At 40.8% G+C, this 10,664-nt stretch overlaps 2 long non-coding RNA genes across 2 annotated transcripts; one reads left to right on the top strand and one right to left on the bottom strand.

Annotated features, from left to right (window-relative positions):
• Positions 1-4,758: 4,758 nt before the first annotated feature.
• Positions 4,759-8,648, bottom strand: LOC122786411. The gene is made up of 4 exons (XR_006362441.1): positions 8,241-8,648; positions 7,837-8,019; positions 7,541-7,573; positions 4,759-4,865 (listed from the first exon to the last, which is right to left on the bottom strand). It is a non-coding gene; the product is annotated as an uncharacterized LOC122786411 (long non-coding RNA).
• Positions 7,045-7,934, top strand: LOC122786406. The gene is made up of 3 exons (XR_006362440.1): positions 7,045-7,106; positions 7,585-7,619; positions 7,869-7,934. It is a non-coding gene; the product is annotated as an uncharacterized LOC122786406 (long non-coding RNA).
• Positions 8,649-10,664: the final 2,016 nt, after the last annotated feature.

Here is a 10,664-nt window from a genome sequence, read left to right as displayed (position 1 = left end):
ACACAGTAAGTGATATAGATTACAACACTCGTCACTCATTGAAGAATAAGAATCACAACCTTGGATCAAATATAATTAAGGAGTTAAAAGTCTCTGTCTCGATATTTTGTCTTACATCCTCTTAAAGGGATAGTTCAGGTTATTTGAGGTACTGATACTAGGTCAGAGTTCGTGAATACATGCCCACCAGTCAGGAAACAAGGAATTAAAAAAACACATCTACTAAAATCTGTTTAAGTCAATGATAACTTTCTAAGGTGTTCACTTAACTGTTTTGTCTCACTGGAAACTGAAGTTTGTGTCACTTTGCGTCAGGTGCTCATTCTCCTGCACCAAAGTCCATAGAGAAAAACAGTCAATTTAACATCACAGCACATACTCTAGGAGTTGTTCATCCTCTGCTGCCTCTATCAGTAAGTCCAAAGTTACTCCTTCAGATTTACTTACCAAGCAAACTGGACTTTGGCGCAGCAGATTGTATTTAGAAAGATAAAGTGGTAAACATGTCTTACTTTAGCATTCCTGTAAGTACATTTTAATACGTGACCCTTTTGTTGAGTAAATTACGCTTGAACTATTCCTTTAACTTTATCTTTTTTTTATGCTTCTTGAATAAACCTGAAGTTCCTGACACCTCTCTTTTTTGTGTTCCACCCCTCTTTTCTCTCACGCTATCCTCACCTGTTCATCTCCACCCCCCTATTCTATCCTCCCTCCCCGCAGATCATCTCTCGCTCTTCCTCTCCTCTCCATCCCCTCCCTCTGTCTTTCTCCTCTTCCTTATTTCTCCATCTGTCTCGTCCTGGCAAGGCCATTAACTCATAAATCCAATACAGGCCACCTCAACACTATCTGTCTTCTGCCGATGGAGAGCGGGATGGGATGGAGGGAGCAGAGAGGAGGATCAATGGCTCCCCTGACTGTCAGTCCGCTCACTCGTTTTCACATCCATCTACCCATCGCCTCCTCCACCTCCTCCTCCTCCTCCCCCTCTCCTCTATTTTTCTCTTGTTTAGTTCCAAACCCGGCGGACTGTTGACCCAAACACCAAATGCTGACACAGCATTTCCACACGCATGCTAATATTGTCAGCACAGCTGTGATGCTGCAGGATAAATCACTAATAAGACACAATGCCACTTCAACACTGCAGTCCTCCTTTTTTTACCTTTTCTTTAAACATAGCTTCCAGTGGAAACATGAGGAAAAACAGATTATAGCCACTTAACAAAAAACTAAAAAACACTGGTTTTCTCTTTGGACATTTGCATGCACGCAGAGGCAGAATCTTTTGGGCTGTGTGTGTGTGTGTGTGTGTGTGTGTGTGTGCACGTGTGTGTAAGGAGAAGACAAGCGGCACAAGGATTCACCTCAGCCCTGTCTGCAGTTGCAAATAAATTTTGTTACACACGCAGAGAGGATGGCCGGCGGCCTGTGGCTTTGGCTCACATACGCACACACCCACACACGCACACACACAGTGTGGTTAGAGTGTTTCAGCCCCCTGTGAACCACACTGGCCTCTGGTGAGCCACAGAATCCATGAGGTGTAGAGTGACAAGCTCCCTCTCTCCCTCAAACACACAGGTTTGCAGCACTGCTATTCTTCTCAGGGCACTGCGTTGAAACAAAACAACCAAAAACAAAGCATCATCCCTCACCTTTAACCACAACGAGTTAGTTGTGCCTCATTAGGAGCAGGTTTTGGTCTCCTTGAGGACTATACCGGTCCTGACAAGGTCAGTGTTAATGCCAGAAAAGGTCCTCAAGAGGTGGCAAATACAAGCAAACACACATGTCATCTTGTACATTCGGTTCTATCATATCATTCATAAAAATACCAGTCAAACATGTATTTTATTACAATAAAGTGAACCATGGAAAACATTACACACATTGCACATCAACATCTCTGAAGTCTGTCGAGTCAACAGAATCAAATGTTGAAAGATGAATTGATTGAAAAGTCGTTTGATCAGTATTTGAGGAGGAAACATGTTCGGTGGAGACATGAAACATGACGAGATGTCAGACCACAACTCCAGACCTAACACTGAAGATTTGAAACAGGTTGTTTATTTATGGAGAGCTGTATTAGGAAAAGTTATGAACTTTTTCCAGCCTTGACCGAAACCTAATTCATATAAAGTGTTTATATTTAATGTTATCATGGACAAAATATGAGAACGCTATCACAACAAATGATGTAAAGGGATAATTTACATTAAATACGTGATATGAAACTGTGTTCGGATGAAACTGCAGCAAACTGAAGCACACAGACACACACACACACACACACACACACACACACAGTTTACTTGTCTAGTGGCTGCTTCCTCACCTTCCATCAATCAAAATGCTTTTATCTAACAAAATGCAACACAGCCATAACACCAGTTACATTACACACACACACACACACACACACACACAAATATATACAGTACTCTCTCTTCTCTCTCTCTCTCAATTATTCTCTCTCCTTCCTGTCACTCACACACACCTACAAGCACACATGTACAGAATCTCACACACACACACACACACACACACACACGGTTAGGTCGTGCCCTTCTCGTTTCCTTTGACACATGGTAATAGATTCCGCTAGCTCTACTCGGCTAAGTGGCCTCACCTTTCACTGAAAACAAATCACTCTCTCTCACACACACACACACACACACACACACACACACACACAACCCCGTCTTTGCTACCAACAGCTCTCTCTTCCTCCTCTTCCTATTCCTGTCTTTCCATTTTCTCCCTCTCTCTCCTCTTCATCCTCATCGCTGACCTTCCTCCTCCTCCTCTCTTCCTCCCTCTTTCTCTCACTCTCTCACTTTCTTTCTTTCATCTCTCTCCCATGGGTGCTCTCCTCTTCCTCTCCATCACTCAGCCCATCATCCTTTTTCCCTCCATCCTGTCTCTCCTCTCTTTTTTGTCCCCTCCTCTTTTTCTCACTTTTTCCCCCCAATTTTTAACACAGATCTCAAGGTTAGAAGAATAAAGTCATTGCCATATACAATACAAAAAAAATTATGGATTCATTATAATATGATGTATTTTAAAGTTACTATCAATAATTAGAATGTTAGAATATACAATTCTTATTATGGACTAAAGCAAAAGTGCCTCTAAAATAAATAAAATAACTATACATTTGAAGGCTACCCTTTGTTTTGTTCTTTGCAACACAAAACAAAAAGAAAGGGAACTTTAAATCAATGTAGTTTCCATAAAGAATCAAATCTCAACTCAGACATCAATGTCAGTCACTGTCATATTTCACGTTTTTTTATTACTATTTATTTATATTATTATTTTTGTTGATCCAGAATTCATTTTTAATGATGTCCTTTTTTTCCCCATTCTTACAACTACGTCACTCCCTCCACGCGCTCACAGGTGTCATTAATTAGTCATTCCGCTCTTGATTGATTGCAGCTGTACATTCACGAACTAATGCATCAATTGATAAAACATATTGTTTTTTTTATTATTTTGTTGTTCAAGTAAAAGTATATATCCACTATAGCCACAATTAAAACGAAGTACATTTCCATGCAGTTACGTTAAGAGCCCTTATTTTGAAATTCATTACGTTATCATGTGTGGACACGTCAGAGACAGACTGTGTTTAAAGAAGAGTAAATGAATACATACATACATGCTCTGCATTGAGGTGAAGACCCAGCCTCCTGTGTTGAGATTCATCTGCTTCACGGTCAGCGATGTTGGACTTCTGCAGCTCTGAGGGGTGAACATAGAGGAAGACTGCCCTCTACGGGCGACAGGGGGGAAAGCGTTTTAAGCCTTACATGCAGCCCTGTAGAAAAGGAGATATTTCGACTGTTCTGTTTGCTACGCTTTGTTAATAATGAGGTCAACTGTATTTTCACATTTTATTTGATCTTAGAGGGACTTACAACCAACACACACACTTTGTGTGTGTGTTGGTTGTTGGTTTATTTCAGAATAGGTTTTATTGCTGCCGGTTGCCGGTAGTTTTTAAAATTAAATTGTCATTGTGGTTCTCATTGTAACTCAAACTACATCTTCTAGCCAGGTGTGGAGCAAGCGATTTTGGGGGCTTCAGATGAAAAGGGAACCCAGGGGGGGTGGCCCTAAGTCAAACCAAGCGAAAGCAGTACCACACTGCAACAAACCTGAGCAGATGGACGTGGAAAAACACTTGAGGCTGCAGATTCTCTCGTTTTATTTTGAAATGATTTGCAAAGGATGAAAGAAAACGAGAAGAAACAGATGGAGAGAGAGAGAGAGAGAGAGAGAGTGAGAAAAGAGGCTGCAAGACAGACAGGCATCGAGAACAGAGAAGATGGATGAGCTATCTGGATGTCAAAGAGAGCAGAGAGCAGTAATGAATGAGTGGAAGTTCTTAAGCTGAATTCTCTTCGCCCAGCAACTGACACACACACACACACACACACACAGTGTGACACACACTCTTCATATCAGTCTCTTTGTGATGTTCAGTATTTTTGTCGTCTCAACGTCTCCTTCCCTCGGACGTCGCCGGGTGTTTGTGGTTGTTCATGGTGAGACGGCGTTCAGTCGTCACTCGGTCAACTTCCTGTCTGTGGGATTAGTCGTCACAATGAAGCACAGTGAGAGAGAAAAAGAGCCTTTTGTCATTTGGACACGACTTCTCAGCCTTTCTGTGCCCTTTGATGTGCATACCACGCTTCTTTTTACAATCTGTGTGTGTGTGAGCGTGCGCGTGTGTGTGTTTACATACGCGGAGTTTGCGGCGTCGTTTTCTGTGTTTTGTGTGTGTGTGATTGCCGTCAGGGTGGCTCCAGGCCCTCATGCGTCAGAGGGCCTTTCTCTCTCTGTGGCCCCTGAGCAAACATATTAAGAACTACCTTATCACTGCTTATACAGCCAGGGCCACACACAAAACATGCACACGTTAAATACAAGCCTAAATACACACCACATTCACAAAAAAAAAGACAGATTTGACTCCAAACACACAAAGCTCGCCGCCAAACTGCCCAAATGTCACAGGTCCATCTGTGGGCGGGAACAAGAGCGTCCTCCTGGCAAACCATTGGTTCACACTTAGCTGTCAATCACGTGTGCGGGAGCTAATTCTGCCTTATAAATGCAAGACCGGTCGGGTTTGACTGTAGGAAAGTATTCGACACAGTCTTGACAAGCCTTCTTTAAGAGGCGCATCCAAGAAAAGTGAATTAAAGACTTTATATAGTTAAAAATAAAGACATTAAACTGTTAAGTTATCCAGACTATTTGGAGCTGAAATAGACGAAGACCATTATTTGGTTGAAAAAGAAGCAAACGAGGACTTTTGAAAATTGACTGAACCGCAAAGAACAAGAGACTACAGGAATATACAAAATCCGAAAAACCTGCAGACAAACTTTGAATCAACTTAGCTAATGTCTAAACCATCCGCAAGATCTCCAACATCAGCTGGAAGGTTGAAGAATCAAGAAACACAGCTTGAGAACCTGAATAGCCACTCAAGAAGAGAGTGAGTATATATATATCTATATATATATATATCTATATATATATAGATATATATAACCTTAAGTTTTTATTTTTTACTAAGTACTCGTAAGTACAGTCAGGATGTTGAATAGAGCAGCAGCAGCGCTGTCAGTGAGGAGGATGGTCGTGATGATGCTGATGATTCTCTGGATGGGAGTGGACACAGCACCCACTGTGAGAGGTAAGATATTGTTTTATGATTATTTATAACCTTTTTCCAAGACATACATACAAAACAAGACGTTATATTAGCAGCAAAAGACAAAGCAACAATATGGTTCAATGTCCTCATTCTGGACTAAGTCCATCATGATATCAGAGGTTTCTGATTTTAGATTATAGATGAAAAGTGATTGATCCCCTCATTCATGTTGTTTAAAAGAAGTGGGGACACTCATTTCACACATTTCAACGAATAACACCATGTCAAGTTCATACTAAAGATCTCAGAATAAATAATTTTGCTGTTTGTGAGCTGAGAAGAAAGCCTCGAGCACATTTGGTAAACTAAAATAACTTATTTAGTTAGTGTTTGAAAGGCTTGTGGTGATTTTGGAATAAATGTTTATGCACAGATATAGGCACAAAAACCACATTGTGTACAATTTGTCAGCAGTAATAAAAAATAATAATTAGAGAAAAAAATACTGAAAAACCTGAAGAACGATTTTACCTTTGGAACTTAACAGAGAGAAGCTACCACAGTGAACCTAGCATTGCCTGCTCAGACGTCACTACACACACACACACACATAAACACAAGAAATACAACTCTTATGTCACAGCTGAAGTTCCCTTGGCAACCAGCAAGGCATGAGAATTCCAGCGAAATATGCATGTGTGTGTGTGTGTGTGTGTGTGTCATTAGAGTTCTTCCACATTCTATTCTACTTCACAGAAATGTCAAATATAGATAAAAGTTAGGGTTCAACAACAAGCTGGTCAAGACTGGGATCAGAAGCCCAAAAGTGGACAATTACGTATGTAGCCAGGTGGGGGAGACAAAACACGAGAAACTATAATAAGCACACACACACACACACACACACACTTATAGTCTTCCAGTTTGCAGGGTGAGTCCACACAGGAAGTAAAAATGAATTGCATAACCACCAGGGGGCGTCTCTAATAGGTAACAGTATTGTCCATCAGGAGTCTGGTTGAAGGTGATGTTTGTGAATTCCCAGTTTTAAACCTGACATGGTGCCAATGTAAAATCTTCTGGCTAAACTTACTGTATATATAACTATATAAATGATTTCCTTGTATGAAACCTTCAGATCCTGCTCTGAGTCTCACTGGACCAGGGAAGACTTCAGGACTGAATCTGAGCCAGTATCTAAAACAGTGGATTGTGACTACGAAAGCAGCAGGAGCGGACGGGACGACGAAAACCACCACACGGACTCTCACCGCGGGCACCAGGGCGGGAAGACCGAGGAACAACCACGAGTCAGCCACTCCGGAGAAAAAGGAGCACATGCTGAAGATGATCTCAGCCCTGGAGGAGCTGCACAGGACGTTCAACAGCACGCTCAGTTCACGGATTACTATCATGCCACGAGGTACGGCTACTGTCACGTAACGAGAAGGTGTCCACTTCACCTCAGAATATTATCTACTAGGTTAATATTCCAATATCGCCACTCTCCCTCACCAAAGCCCATAGAGAAAATCAGTGTTTCTCACTCATGGGGACACGGGAGCTGCATTATTTGGTAAGTTTATGTCACTCGTGTAAGCCCGAACAAAGGATTTTAGACACTGATGTCACAAAAATGACACATTTAAACGTATTAATGGTGGCAGCAGTGGCTCAACATCTCCTGTGTGCTGTGAGGTAAAATCACTCATTTTCTCAGTGGAATTTGGTGCAGGAGAGTAAGTGGATTAAAAGCGACACAAACTTCACTTTCCATTTAAAAATCAATAAATAAAAGCTACACATATCACAGGTGACAGTTAAGGAATAAGATGAAAGAAATAAAACGTAACATACCAGTCTGATTCTTCACTCAAGCCTGTTTTCATTCTTCATCACAGGTAATGGCAGAAATTCAGGAAGAAAAAATAAAGCGGTAAGTTCATGTTACCACAAATTCTTTGACTTAATTGTTTTCTGAGTTTAAATGAATGTTTTTTTACACGCTCTCTCACTAAGCTTAAATAAATACTTCGATGGCACAGTCCGAATTGATTTAATGCATGAAATATTGGTGATTGGCTGAAGGGGACGGACTTCCTGTCTGTTGTACTAAAGTGGGAGAAGAAGGTGAAAACGTCTTGTATAATCACCTCTTTGTACATTTTTTCTGTTGCTGGAGCAGGCGAAGCTCCCTCCTGCTGCCGACGGAGGCCTAAAGACCACCACTGCACCTCCAGCTGACAGCACTGTGTCCAGAACAAGTGCAGACGTCGGCGTCCCCAGTCTGACTGGCCGCAACTTTAAGAAGTCCCTCCCACCTCCAAACAGGAAGACTAACAAAAGAGGTGACAGTAACCCGAACCCTTCAAGTTGTTGTTTCCCTTTGCACTTTCAACAGTATTACGCCGAAATTCACAATTTACACATATTCACATTATGATTCAATTCTAATTCTAATCAATCATTTATCCTGTGGGCCGGATTCTGGCGCACGGGCCCTACGTTTGACACCCCTGACCTATATATAGTACAGTATATGAGGAGGTGTCCCTACCCATTCTGTACTGGAAATCAGATTTGTTCCACACGTGGGAAGTATGGCCTCCTCCTGTAAAAACAGGAAAAATCAGAACAATTTATGTCACATTTTCTCCTTTCGTTTTATATCAGGCAGCAACCACAAGTGTCGCAAAACAACAGCACTAACAGGAAGTGACTTTGGCACATTATTTTTATGATTCTGGTACAGATCAGGTAGTGACAGTAGGTTCAGAGGGATGTACTTCAGCAGAGTAAAGATGGTTTCTTAGGCGGGTCTCATCTCATCTATTACTATTAAAGCTGGGCTAGATCACATACATCTGGTGTTATTAATCAAAAACCATGGCATAAAAACACAATCCATAAAAGGTTTACAGTCAGAAAAGGCTGATTTACAGTGAGATGAGGATATAGCTTACATATTCTTAAGATATCATAGACTTTTATACAGGTGAACATTTCAATAAGTGGCTAAAATCAGTTTATCCTTGTATCTCTGCTGGCAGCCTCCTTGAACCTGATCGCAAACACATTATTCTACTCGAGTGTAATGTTACATCTGATTAAGAGACAGCGACTCTGTTGTGCTCTTCTGCTGTTTTTATAACTAATCCCTTTGTTCTTTTGTGTTTTCAACAGTGTGTTTCTGGAAATACTGCTCCCAGAACTGATCACCTCTACTCTCCTGTCATCATCTCTCATCCATCCATATATATATATACACACAAATACAGTACTACATCCTAACCTAATATACAACAACGAATAAGGCAAATTATGATTCTAATCATATGATCCAAGCAGTTAAGTATTAAACAGGTTTTTAATGAAGAGTCTTGTGTTGATGAACTCTGAAAGTTTGTGGGAGGAATGTTCTAGTTGGATGTGTAAAGATAACTCTAACAGATGCATCGCTGTAGCTCTTTGGCTTCATCCATCATCCACTTCCATCCTCTCTCCTCTGACCTCTAAGTGCTAAGCGACCGTTGCCATGGCATCAGAAAGCCCTGTGTGCCCTGCCAGTGCCACCCTGCCCTCCACCAGCGGCGCCAGCCTCGACGCAGACCTTTTCATTCGCTCATTAATTAAAAAGACTGACCAATCACTGACGACGATGTGTGCCTGTAACCGACACATGAACTACTCCTAACCCTTTCCTTTTTTTCTTTGTGACAAACACACGTCAGTTGTGTATGTGTGTGTGCAAAATGTTCATCTTTAGCATGGCAAAAAAAAAAAAAAAATGTTGTGACAATAAAGAAGGATATTTTATTTTTCTACAGTAACACTCTGTTTAGTTGTTTGTTGTGTAGAAAGACAGAGCCACTCAGAAAGTTATACTGTATAATATATTGTTATAAAATCTACATTTTTCTCAGCAGACTTAAAAGTAGGTTTTTGTGTTTCTTTTGACATGGTTTCACAAACACTAATGACACAAACACAATTAATTAAAATAGATTGGGCATAAGTAGGTGTAGCTTTTAGAAGGTGAAATCAGGAGCTCCACTTATTCTCCTGACTCTAACTTTGACTGGGGACTGAGGGATGAACTCTGGGTAATTAATTTATTTCCCTTAAAAACAGAAATATATTGTGTTTTGTGCTGCCCCCTTTTTTTATGGTTATAGTATTTGAAGTGTGGCTTTACACAGCGTTATTAGCCCGACCAGACCAGCGGGGCATTCTTCCTCTGCATGTTTCTATGGTAATTTAGCCGTGGTTGTTTGCAGTCTGCATGAGTAAACTCTGGGTCATTACATTCAGAGGCTTTCAACAGAGGTCACTTAACGCCGTTGCCTCGGTGATGTGTGTGTGTGTCTGCACACGCACGAGGGTTCAAACGTGTGTAAAAACGTGTTAAATAAACTAAAAGCAAAATAATATAAACATGATATACTATGAGCCTTATAAATCTAATGAAACGTTTAATAATAACAAATTAACACATTGCAATCATGAGATTTATGTTATCTCCTTTTGGGATTCGAACCGGGAACTTTTTTGCTGTGAGGCACCAGTACTAACCACTATGTCACTGTGATGTAAATCACTCCAGGCCAATATTTTTTTATTTAATTGCATGCACTAGTTGTTCTTTGAATAGAAAGGTGACATTTATACACAAACTGTAAGTGAAACACTGAAGACAGTCCATAAAGTGATAAAATCAGTTTAATAAATATCGTCCTCCAGAGAGGACATAAGGCCAGAACACAGCAGCATCAGTGGCGTCAGATTAGTTGATGATTTACCGTCTCACTTAAAATGGCGTAAATACATAATAAATCACTTCTGCCCCAATGATTAAATGTGGGATTTGCGATGACGCTGCGCTCAAGGAATTAAAAAGAAATCTAAACAGTCCTGTGAACACGATTTCTGCAAGTGACTAAATCTTTATATTCCAGAAATGTCTTTTAAATGAAAGAGCCAT

This window comes from Solea senegalensis, linkage group LG2, assembly GCF_019176455.1.
Source record: "Solea senegalensis isolate Sse05_10M linkage group LG2, IFAPA_SoseM_1, whole genome shotgun sequence".
Taxonomy (NCBI): Eukaryota; Metazoa; Chordata; class Actinopteri; order Pleuronectiformes; family Soleidae; genus Solea; species Solea senegalensis.
This window is presented reverse-complemented; position numbering and strand designations above follow the sequence as displayed.